This window comes from Arachis ipaensis, chromosome B07, assembly GCF_000816755.2.
Source record: "Arachis ipaensis cultivar K30076 chromosome B07, Araip1.1, whole genome shotgun sequence".
Taxonomy (NCBI): domain Eukaryota; kingdom Viridiplantae; phylum Streptophyta; class Magnoliopsida; order Fabales; family Fabaceae; genus Arachis; species Arachis ipaensis.
Window position 1 is genome coordinate 104,727,679 of NC_029791.2, and position 12,993 is coordinate 104,740,671.

Genomic DNA, 12,993 nt, shown 5'->3' on the forward strand with positions numbered 1-12,993 from the left:
AATTAGGGTTAAGGGCATTATGGTAATTTCACATAAAATTGGGAATAATATAGTAATTGAAACCCAATGTAAATCCAATACTAATTGTATATGGAAAAATACTATTTGCTCATCAATTTTACAAATTATTTTCAATAAATGCCCAAATCTAAAAATTAGAAATAATATAATTAATTTCTCTATTTTCCAAAATAGCAGCATTAATATTTAAAATATTAATTATTTAATCCAAATCATATAGAAATCCTTATTATTTCACAACTACCAACTTTATAATTTGAATATAGAAAATAATCCAATAATTGTAAAATTGGATAATAATCTCAATTTATTTCAAATTCAATAAATCGAAACTTGCTCTAATTTTCTTTAATAGAGAAATTTCCGAAATTAAAGCAACAGAAACACTAAATTTGAAATTAGCTAATGATAGCCCCTTTTCAAAGATTTTGGGTCTTACAGGAGACACCTCTCCCGAAGACATCACCATCCGTCCTATCATTCAAGGGGGTAAATCTCTACTCCTTAAGCTTTAATTTCTCGCTTGCATATGGTTTGCTTGAGACGGATGGACAACTTAGAGCTCTTTGTGATTTTAAAAGTAAAAGGGGGATTGTTAGTGGTTGGTAACACAATCCTAGGTTCATTATGGTTGGATGTTCAAGGTCTAAGTGCAATGGTTGGTATAGTTCTCAATTGATTGGGTCTAGGAAGTTGTTGGGATGCCTCAGTGAGAATTCGAATTACTTGCCACCCGGTTGGAACAATGATGATCAACTTAAAGAAGGGTGTAGAAATAAGATTTGGGATCCCGGCATACAAGAGGATCAACTTTGGGAGCTCAAAGCTTGTGAAGAACTTCATCAAGGCTTGGTGAATTCACTTGGAAATGTTGGAGCTTACTCGAAGTCCAAGCATTGGTAGAAGTTTCAAGATGAGTTCAAGCATAAGCCACCATGACAAGGAGCTCACCAAATGTCCAACTTAAGGACTTTAACTAAAAGTGTTAGGTGGGAAACACCCCACCATGGTAAATTCTTCCTATTTTCTCTTTTATTTATATTGGTAATAAGTGAATTTTCAATTTTAGTTGGGTTTATTTAGTCTATGTTATGGTTTCACTTGTTTAATGATGTTTAGCATTACTCTGGTAGCTTGTTAGTTTCTTATAATAATAAAAAAAAGAGGCTGTCACGCGTGCGCGTGACCGACGCGTACGCGTCGACGCCTAAATTTGGTTTGTGCCCAAACCGTGCTGGAACGGCGCGACAGCTCGACCTGGACAGAGAGTTGTGCCAGGACCGCGCTGGTGGGGTGCTAGGCGCATAGCCAACCCCACGCGTGTGCATCACTAACGCGTAGGCGTCATTTGCGTTTTTTACCATGCACGCATAGGCGTCGACGACGCGTGCACGTCAACTCAAAACTTTGATTGTCCAGTACTACAAACAGAGAGTTGGGTTGCCACTATGCGAGTGTTGTGCGTGGAGCACAATTCATATCCAGGCATACGTGTGACTGACGCATACACGTCACTTCCTTATTCTACAACCCACGCGTACACATGGGCGACGCTTACGCGTCGCGTCATCTTTTACTTTCTTCATCTTTCTTCTCTCCTTTCTTCTTCTTTCTTCTCTCGTTCTTCTTTCTTTCTACCTTTCTTTTTCTTCATTCCTTTCCCTTCTCATCTTTATTCTCCCTCATTTATTACATTTGTATACTTTCATTTATTGCATTTTAACTTTGTTGCACGTTCTTATTTTCTTCTCTAAGTTTGATATTATACTATTGGTGTTGAATTTTCTTACTCAACTATTGAATATTTCTTGCATTGTTTTGGTGCTTAGTGACTTGTTTTATATTGTTGGGTATTATTATTCATAGGTCAATGCTAATCTTTTATGATACTTGTATTCCTTGTGCATTGATATGAACTTATATTGCCTTTCATGACCCACTCTCTCTCCCTCATTGTTGCAATTCTTGCACTATCGATATGCCATTTCCCTATATTATTTTCTTACTTGCATGTTGTAGCTACCGTGTAGTTGAGAACCTCATTATTATTTGGCATTAGCCCACCCATATTTTATTTGTTTGCATATCTTTATTTGTGGGTCATTCTTCTTCCTTTTCCCTTTCTTTCAAGATGGTCACCAAGAAGGAAAATGAAAAACTTCTAAATGGGGTGGACAAACAAGTTCCTGTGCACCATCTTTTGAGGAAATGCATCAGTTGTAGCCACCCGTCCACTTGCACATCTTTGCATGCACCGAGGACGGTGCAATCTTTAAGTGTGGAGAGGCCGATATCGACTTTCACGGGTAACAATTCCTTTTCTCAACACAAATTCTTAATTTTCTTTGTTAGTAATTGTTGCATTGCATAATAGATTGCATGTGTAATTAATTGTTTGCATTTATGTACTACTCGGTTGAAGTAATGATTTTCTTTTCAAGAAACTATTTTATAGCATTTCACTAATTTGAATTAAAATTTTTGTTGAACTTGCTTGAAGAAATTTATATTTGAAACATGGTTTTAGAGCTCGAACACACAAAACCAGTGAGATTTTGGACCTATTTGATTGGTTGCATTTTATCAACCAATACTTTGTTTTGGTGTGTGTTGTTTTCTCTAAAATTGTGATCTTTTTCTTACTTAATTCTATATTTCTATTGTTTGATGTATGCATACACTTACGTGATTAAGGCCCTTGTTTCACTAAACTTACATACCCATATAGCCTTACCCTTTCATTATCCTTTGCAAACCAATGTTGAGCCTATTTTACTCCATTTGTTCTTTACTTTAGCACATCGTTAACTCTAAGCGAAAAACAATAATGTCCTTAATTTGAATCTTTGGTTAGCTTAGACTAGTGAGAGTGCTCATGATTTAAATGTGGGAAAGTTGGGTTTGGGAATTGAGTATGTTAGACTTTTTTGTGAAAATGTGAAAAGAATGTTGAGGACATATTCTTGCATTCAATACCTTACTCATATGCATTGAGAAAAACAAAAGAAAAAAAAAATAAAAAGAAAAAAAGAGAAGAAAAGAAAAGAAAAAGAGCAAATAATAAAAGGGGACAAAATGCCTCCAAAGTACATGGTGGTAGCAATGCATATGTATTGCACTCAAATTTAGAATGTATGAATATGTGGCAAAACATAGTTAATGGGTAGTTAGATTTTATATTCTGATTACATGGATTGTCTAAAGTTAGGTGAGAAGTTTAGGTTAATCAAGGATTCAGATTTTTTGTCCACTTGACCAAATACAGTCCTACCTTGACCCTAACCCCATTACAACCCTTGAAAAGACCTCTTGATATGTGTATTTGTGCATTAATTTTTTGTTGATTGGTAGAAGAAGAGCAAGCCTTAGAAAGCAAGATTAGTAGAGAATTGAGAGAATCGAACTTTAAACACTTGAATGATTAAAGTGTATACACTTCCGGTGAGGGTTCGATGCTCGATTCTTTATTCCCAGCTTTCACGAGCTTTCTTCTTGCAAGTCTATTTGTACTCCATTTTATGATTTGAATTAGTGAGATCCAGTTCATATTTGTTTTTGGAAGGTTGATTTACTTTTAACTCGGTAGGAAAAAGCATTTTTCATTTAGTTGTATTCATATAGATAGGTTGCATTTCATAAATTCTACCATTCTTCTTCACCTCCTTTATAGCTTTTCTTGAGGTTAGCATGAGGACATGCTAATATTTAAGTGTGGGGAGATTGATAAACCACTATTTTATGGTTTATTTTATATTGAATTGAGTAGATTTTATCCATTATTCTCACACTTGTACATATAATTTGCATGTTTTACATTTTCCTTCCTAATTTTGTGCTATAATTGAAAACATGCTTCTTTGGCCTTAAATTTGCTAATTTTAATCCTATCTTATTACCATTCGATGCCGTGATATGTGTGTTAAGTGATTTCAGGTTTTCTAGGGCAGGAATGGCTTAAAGGATGGAAAGGAAGCATGCAAAAGTGGAAGGAACACCAGAAATTGAGAATTTCAGAAGCTGGTAGCGACGCGTACGCGTGATTGGTGGAGCAGACATACGACGCACACGCGTAGCTGACACCTACGCATGGCCAGTGCCGAATTCAAGCAACACGTACGCGTGGCTGACGCGTACGCGTGACAGAGGGTCACGTGCTACTTTAAACAAAAGACGCTGGGGGCAATTTTTGGGCTGCTTTTGGCCCAATTTCAAGCCCGAAAGTGAAGATTAAAGGCTGCAGAGTGGAGCTGGAATGGAGGAATGAATCATTCACTTCTCATTCATTCACAATTTTAGGTTTTAGATGTAGGTTTCTAGAGAGAGAGGCTCTCTCCTCTCTCTAGGTTTAGGGTTTCTTCTTTCAATTTCTTCTTAGGTTCAGATTCAATCTTCCTTTAATTTAGTTTTCTCTTACTTTTATTTGTTTAAGCACTTTAGTTCATCTTCTTCTCTTGTTAATTTCCCTTTTTTGTCATTTTTATGTTTATGAGCTCTTGTTACATTTGATTTCTTTTAATGCAATTTATGTTTTTCATGTTTATTGTTACGCTCTTCAATTGTTAGTCATTGATGCTTGCAATTGGTTTTTTAGATTTAATATTCCTTGTAAATTTTCTATATTCTTATTTTATGCCTTCCAAGTGTTTGATAAAATGCTTGGTTGGATTTTAATTTAGATTTTTTATGTTCTTGACTTGGATTGATTATTTAGAGACTCTTGAGTTATCAAAAGTCTTTTGTTGATTGGTGATTGAAGATTGCCGGTTAGCTTGAACTTCACCAAAGCTAGTCTCTCTTTATGAGTTGACTAGGACTTGTGAACTCAAGTTAATTATATGCACTTGACCTTTCTCCATTGGTTAGAGGATAACTAAGTGAAGGAAATTCACATTTACCATCACACTTGATGATGATAATAAGGATAGGACTTCCAATTCTCAATCCTTGATAAGAGCTTTCTTAGTTATTAATTTATTTTTCTCGCAATCTATATTTTCTTGTTCCTTATTTCAAAAACCCAAAAATATACTTTCCCATAACCAATAATAAACATACTTCCCTGCAATTCCATGAGAGACGACCCGAAGTTTAAATACTTCGGTTAATTTTATTGGGTTTGTATTCGTGACAAACAATTTAAACGTTGATTGAGGTTTAATTGTCGGTTTAGAACTATACTTGCAACGCGATATTTTTGTGAAAATCTTTACCGACATTTTTCCTTCGTCAGTGGGTTGTTGTTAGATTTTTGCCAAACCCCAACTCGTGTACTCAGGAGATGACTAGTGTCATCAAGCTTATGTATGACCAACACTGGCCCAGCTACATGAATATCCCTGCTGAGACCAAGCAGCGTTAGTTTGAGAAATGGATGGTAATTACTTTTATTGTTTCTCTTTCAAACCTTTTTAGATAGTTTACATCCTCTATCTTGCTTAACTAGTTTTAATATTTCTTTGTTATAGCTGCACTTCATTTGGGATGTTGAACATGACCTGGCCATCCCAAAGATATTTGACCATCAAATGGGTCGGCGTCTCCAGCAGATGCTGGATGATGTTCGTCATGGGCGAGACCAGCGAATGGGCTGGCTCCCACCGGAGGTAAATAAGGCCCTATTAGTTTATTGGGAGACCGATGAGGGGTTCAGGCATCGATGTCTCATCAACAGAGCTAACAGGGAATAAGCCAAGTCATCCAAGTATATTGGCGACTCGACGACCTCCATGAAGACCAAATCTAGGCTGGTGTGTAGTTCCTTTAATTTTGTTTATAACTTAATTATATTCTTTTTTCACATCATTACTAGGCATTCTAACAATTTCGTATTTCGATGCAACTTGTGTAGTCAAAGTCGTTGGACCGTGAGGCCACATTGGTGGAGACGTTCAAGTACACTCACTCGCTGAAGAAGAATAAAGCGAGATTTGCTAATCAGCGGTCTTAGGACCATTATGTGAGTAAACATACATCTGATTATCTTTTGCTATAAAATTTTTAGAAATTAACTGTATATCTGTCTTACTAATAACAATAACTTGTGTTAATTGCATAGGAGTCCTACACACAGAGACTAGAGGCTGACTCAGCAGTCTTAACAAAGTGGGGAGGACGCTGTCGATGGCTCTGCGGCCTTAGTCGTCGATCCCAATGTGGTTTGGCACAAGACCGCCTCAGTCCCGTACAAGAACCGCGTATACGGAATGGGTCATTCTTCGCCAGCAGCCTCCGCACCTCAACGTTAAGGCCATCGTCAGGCTCCAGCACCAGTCGAGCCATCTAGCCCGACGAAGGCATGGATTTGAGACTACAGGTGCAAGAGCTCCAGCCCAACCTTCACCACCAGGCTCAGGAGCTTAACAATTATCGAGAGAGGTATTAAGAGATCCCCACCCGCATGATGTCTACCGCTAAGCTCAAGCTAGAGTTTAGGGAGTCGCTAGAGCGGATGCACGTATGGAGGCTTAAATGGAGGTATACCAGGCACAGATGCGCACAGCTGCTAGTGGAAGCAATCCTACTGGTGGCCTACAGACATCACCACCTTATACGCCGCCAACTTAGGGCCACGGGACTAACAACAACAACTCCCTCGATATTTAGATATTAGTTTTTTTATATATTGTTTCATTGTATTCATTTGATATACTTGACTTTTAATGTATTTGATCATTATATTAATTATTTTAAATAAAAATATTCATTATTTAAGAATTGATCACTAATTATATGAAAAAAAATATAAATTTAAAATTAAAATTGACCATTAATTTCAAATTAAAAAAATGACATCACTGTCAAAATTACCATTGGAATCATCCGACGGTAATATTGTGCACAACAAAACTTTTTGGCGCCAACATTACTGTCAAAAATATCTGCCAGTAACCAATTGGTTTTCTGAGCTGGTTATCCGTCGCAAAATCTGACGGTAATTACCATCCGACGTAAAATATCTGACGGTAAACATTTACCGGTGAGGGTTATATCGTCCGATTGTTTTCGACCATAAATCCGATGGTACTCAGCGTTTTTCTTGTAGTGTCGGTTATCTGTATTCTTTTGTATAAAAAAAAAGGGATTTCCAACAAAATTGATCACGACAAGGTTGCAGGCTTAATATTAAATAGTAGTTATATTTAGGAAGCAAATTGGTAACACTCAATTTTTGGTATGATCATGACGTACTGAAAATTGGATCATTACATCAGCATTACACATGGCTAAACAATAGTTGCTGACAAGATATGTTAAGAAAAGTATGTCAAATTTGTCCTAATGAACATAAACTCTAATCCCTTTTCCTCTATAAATATCATTCTTGTTGTAGCAACAAATTAGTTTTTAAGAGACCAAATTATTATTGAATGGCATGATAAGTAGCGAAACTAGAAGAAAGGCTAATTGAATCATATATTCCCCCTCCATAAATGAACAGAAACACCAATTTTTCCTACTGATTTGCTGATGAAAGAACACTCCTTCAAAGTATCATATATTCCTCTATACTATCATCTTTCATCATATGAGGAAGCAACTACTCAACTGTGAAGCATATAAACATAGCCAAATAAATCGGGTTTCCAATTATCAATTCACCACACCAAAATAATCTTACACAAGGGAGGAGAAATCAATACACAGGCTCACAAAAAGACAGGGAAAATCTTACTTGAGGCCTTGGTGTTCTAGCATTGAAAGTGTTGGGAAGACTGAACCATCTTTGAGGCATCATATGTTAAGTTCTGACAGCGGACTCTATGTCATCCTTTTGAATTCCAACGTTCTCGTGTGACCAACATTTTCGCTAAGCTGTCACCTTCAACTCCTAAACAATGTTGTAAGACTCCGAGTTTTTGGAAATTAAATAATAAGTTATTTGTGATTTATTATGTTTATTATATTTATGATTTTATTTCAAAAAATTATTTATAAAAAGTAATTAAATCAAATTACCAAAAGTAATTAAATCAAAGTTATGAGACTTTGAGTTTAAAATCATTTAGGATTTATATAATTTTCATGATAATTAGATTTTTTATTTAAAATTTAAAGTTTTATTAATTGGAAAATAATGAGGATTTGTTAGTTTAATTTGAATAATTGAGATTTAGGATTAATACTTTAATTTTATGAACTAAAAGAAAACTTATTGGATTATCTTTAATTTTTTAATTAGAGTAGCTACTTGAAACTAATTGATGAGTTTATAAATAAATAGTATTTTCAAAAAATTATTATATTGGCTTATATTTGGTTTTTAATTACTACTCTACCCTCGAGTTTTATTAAAATTCCTACACTACCCAAATCCTAAAATCCCTAATTTTACTATATAATCTAACATAACCCTAATTTTACCCTAACTGGAACACACTCTCACCCTAACCCTAACATTCACTCCCAGCCGCCACCCTCTTTCACGCACACAACACTCCACTCACGCAACACACACACAGCTGCGAAGAAGAGAAGAAGAGATGAGAGGGGGAGACGGCGCCAGCGAGGAGGGATGCTGCTGTTGCCGAGTTGCTGTCGCTGAGAGAGGGAAGCGTTAAGAGAGACAAAATGCGACGCATAGAGCCGAGGAAGGAGATGACGCCTCATCGCCGTCGCGAAGAGTGAGAGAGTGACACACGAGAGAGAGACAACTCGAGAAAGAGAGAAAACGCTACGAGATGTAGCTGCAGACAGTCGTTTTTGTCGCTGCAGGAGGTTCTTCCGCCGTTATTGGTGCCAATCGAAGTCACCACCACCGCTGCAAGCTCTTTTTCCGGCCGTTTTGGTTCTGGTTCTGCTGTAACTCTCCCATGTCCCTACTCATCTCTGTTCTCTATTCATCCCTTGCCGGAGTTCTCCGTCGCCGGAGAAACATTTCCGGGACTGCTCAAACCTGCCGGTAACACTACCTTGGTACCATTCTGATTTTGCTTCTTCTTTTCTTGAATATGTTTCGCTTCTATTTTTGTTCTGTTGTTCTAATTTCGTTGAGCTTCTACTTTAACTCAAATTTTCTAGTACTATTCTTGTTGCTTTCCAATTGATTTGAATCGATCGCCTTTCTTGGTGCTGTGGTCATTGCGTTACAACGGGGAGTTAATGTTGTTACTGCTATTGCAGTTGCGGTTGCTACAGTTTTGATTTCTATGAGTTTCGACTAATCAAGGTAGGGCTTGTTTGTTTTACAAATTTGAAACATTTCGAAAGTTTAGAAAATACGTGCATTTGAGTTTATGAGTGTAACATCCTACCACACAAAGCTTTACACCTAGGATGTAAAACAGAGATGGCGAGGCGCTATGACCTCTAAAAATTATATATATATATATATATATATAGTTGAAAAGGGTTTATATCTAGGAGCCTTCTAAAGGAAAGTTAAACAAAAGCGCTAAATAGAAAAGCGCATCACTCGCGTAAACGAAATACGTAAACCGGATAGGATAAGAGTAAAGCGAAACATAAATACATATAAGAAGAGTTCCAAGATACAGATAACAAAGCTTCTGGGCCGGCTCACAAAGTTAAAATCGGACAGAGCATATAAACATATATACATATATACATGAGAATCCCAAAATGACCCAGAATACTGTTTACAGAACCTATTTCTCCGAATCAACCTCTAAGAGGGTTAAAACATAATATATACATTGGAGATATAAAGTATCTACATATATATCGAAAACCAAAATAGAATCCTTCGCTTCGGAAACTTCCAGAATGCCTCAATGAGGAGCCTCACGTCCTGCATCTGAAAACCACAAAATATGTATGGGGTGAGAACCAGAGGTTCTCAGTATAGTAACGGTGCCCACATAACTAACATATAATGTCCTAGGAAAGCCGAAGGCAATCCTAGAACTTTTGACAACAGATTCAAACTTAAAACTATAATTTAAGACCATAAAATAAGACGAGGTATCTAAGTTTAAGGATTCCTAGTTTTTATCACAGTTCTAACCTAAGTCCCTAAGTTCACCGCCTTTCCTCCAACCCTCCAAAACACCGGTGCACAGGCAAACAATGCATACAAAGAAAACACAAGTAGTTTACAGTTACAGCAAACAGAACATATAGCAGCTAAGCATGAATATCAGTTACGCAAACCCAAGAATGCAAAACCAAACAAGACACATAGATGCATATGATGCATGCCTTTCTTACTGGCCGTGAGCTCACATGTCGGTTACTTTGCCAGAACCCGACACACCCGGTAGCTAACCCGGATATTGTCTCTATGATATGCCTCTACACTCTTGGGATATAGTGCTCGTCACACTCTCAAGGTATAGTGCCCGTCATACTCATGGGATATAGTGCCTGTCGCATTACCTGGGATAAAGTGTTCCCACACTCTCAGGGTATAGTGCCCGCCATACTAATGGGATATAGTGCCCGTCGCATTACCCAGGGTAAGGTGCTCTCACACTCTTGGGATATATCGCCCACCACGCTCTCGGGATTTAGTGCCCGTCACACTCATGGGATATAGTGCCCGACACACCTTACAACAAAGAGAAAACTCAAACACTCATCATCAATAATCTCAATCAGGTCTCAATTATCATATTCATTCATAATCATTCGTATTCACCCATTCAATATCATTATGGCCAAAATTTGTCAATTATATAACACTTCTCAATCATAATTCATCATGTTTCAAGCTTACTTCTCCTCCAAGTTACCACCATTCCTAATTTCACCTCATCACTAAGCATACAACTAAGGTTTAGGGGCTAAAAGAGTAAAAATAGAGGTTTAGAGGTTCGAAATTAGATTTTAAAAAATAAAATTCACTTTGCTGAAAACAGGGGTCTTGCCTCGCGTACGCGTGGGTGCATTTTTTCCCTGCTCGCGTACACACGCAACCTCTCACGTACGCGGGATAGCCAACCCGAACCGAACACCCGCGCCGCGTGAGAGGCTCGCGTATGCAAGTTATGCAGAGTTGGCAAAAATCTTGAATGCTGCAAAATTTCAGCTTTACACACCAAATTTCCGACGCCCATAACTTTCTCGTTTTAAAACATTTCACCCATTCTTCGAACGGCATATACTTCACGGACCCAATTTTCATATAAAACAAGTTTGAGAAAAATCAAGAGTCCGGAAGCTGAGTTATGGCTTGCCGAAGTTCGGTCAAAATTCAACTTTTCACAAAAATCACAAAGATTTCTAAACCTTAATTTTCACAATAATTCAATTTCAACCCTTTTTAAAACTTGCCAAACCATATCAAACCAAGTCTAAACACTCCTCAACACACCAATTTTACTCCATATCACACCAATTTCACATATATAATCACTCCCACACAATAATTCATTTCTAACAACAACATAATCATTATCATATACATCATCAATTATCTCTATCAAACACAGTACCAACACCACAACCAATATGGCACCAACAACAACCTCAAAATATACATCATCATCATTATCATTATCATATACATCATCAATTATCTCTATCAAACACAGTACCAACACCACAACCAATATGGCACCAACAACAACCTCAAAATCACTAATCCTTATGCATATCAATCCATCACAATCATCAACAACAACAACATTTCAATCCTATCTTACGGTTAACTAGCCTAAGTTTTCACGACACATTATATTTTAGTTACGAGAAACCAAAACCATACATTGGCCGATTTCCTCGTATAGCCCAAAGACAACCCAACTACGCAAGTTCACAAGCTCCACCACCAAAATTCAGCATCCAAGGACCCAATCAAGTTTCCATCTTCACAATCTTGCTCCACATCACATATATACACTACCTATTTCACATCATTACATTCATACATAAACACTCAATACCCAATCTTAATTAATTAAGAGATTCACTAGGGTTTGAGGATCCTTACTTTGAATGTGCCTCAATCAAATAAAAGTCTGCTAATTCTTCAAGTTAATTTGACCCTAAAACATCAAATTAACCAAAAATCTCAACACCTAAAGCACATAATTTTCGAATTGGAGAAGAGGGAATTGAAACTAGAAATGTGGTTTCCTTACCAAATTAGGTACCGGGCTTTTTAGAGCTCGTCCCTGCAGATGCGTGACCGCAAACAGTGCGGCGATCAGAGCTCCGGATTGAAAATTATGATCAAATGAAACTTTGATCAAATTGGGGCAAGGGTTTGATGAGCTCCTCTTCCCTACCAGCGTGTGTTTTATGTTTTTAATGGGGAAGGGTTGAGTTTCATTACTTTTATACTTGGTCCTTGGGCCCAATACAGGCTCGATTCGTCCGGTTTGGCCCGTTCAGCCTAATTTTGGACTAAATTCTTTAAAATTAGTGTCAAATTCATATTTTAATTAAGTCTACCGCATTAAACTATAAAACTTCATTTTCTAATTTCTTTGATTAATGATTAATTTATTGGCTAATTGTTCGTTAATTACACAGGATTTACAATGAGCGTTTTACGACGTGCTTATCTTTATCAAAGTTATATTAATTAAGCTTTGATAAGTTATGTTTTTTTCCATAATTGAAACTGATAATAGATTAAAAATGGATTTGAATGCTCTAATAATAAAATTAATGAGTAAAAATGCTTGAAGACTCTTGGTGGGTGGATTAGGATTTAAACCAAGATTTTGAAAATCGAACCAGTCATCAAACCGCTCTACTCACTGGTTCACTGGTCTAACCAGTTCAATTGTGNTATAAAGTACTACATCAACCAAAATCTAATATAACCTTTGATTTCATAATTATTAACAATTTATCATTTAATAGTCATTATATCACTATTGAACTCATTAAGATAGTAACAAAAAACAAAAAAAAATTCATTAAATTAACCAAAGCAATAACAAATATTCGATCATCTACTTAACTAGTTAATTGAGTTAATTCAATTCATCTATTACTTCATTGAATTAAAAATAATGAGCATAAAAGGCACAATAATGCAGTAAAATTCAGATTAGAAAAGAA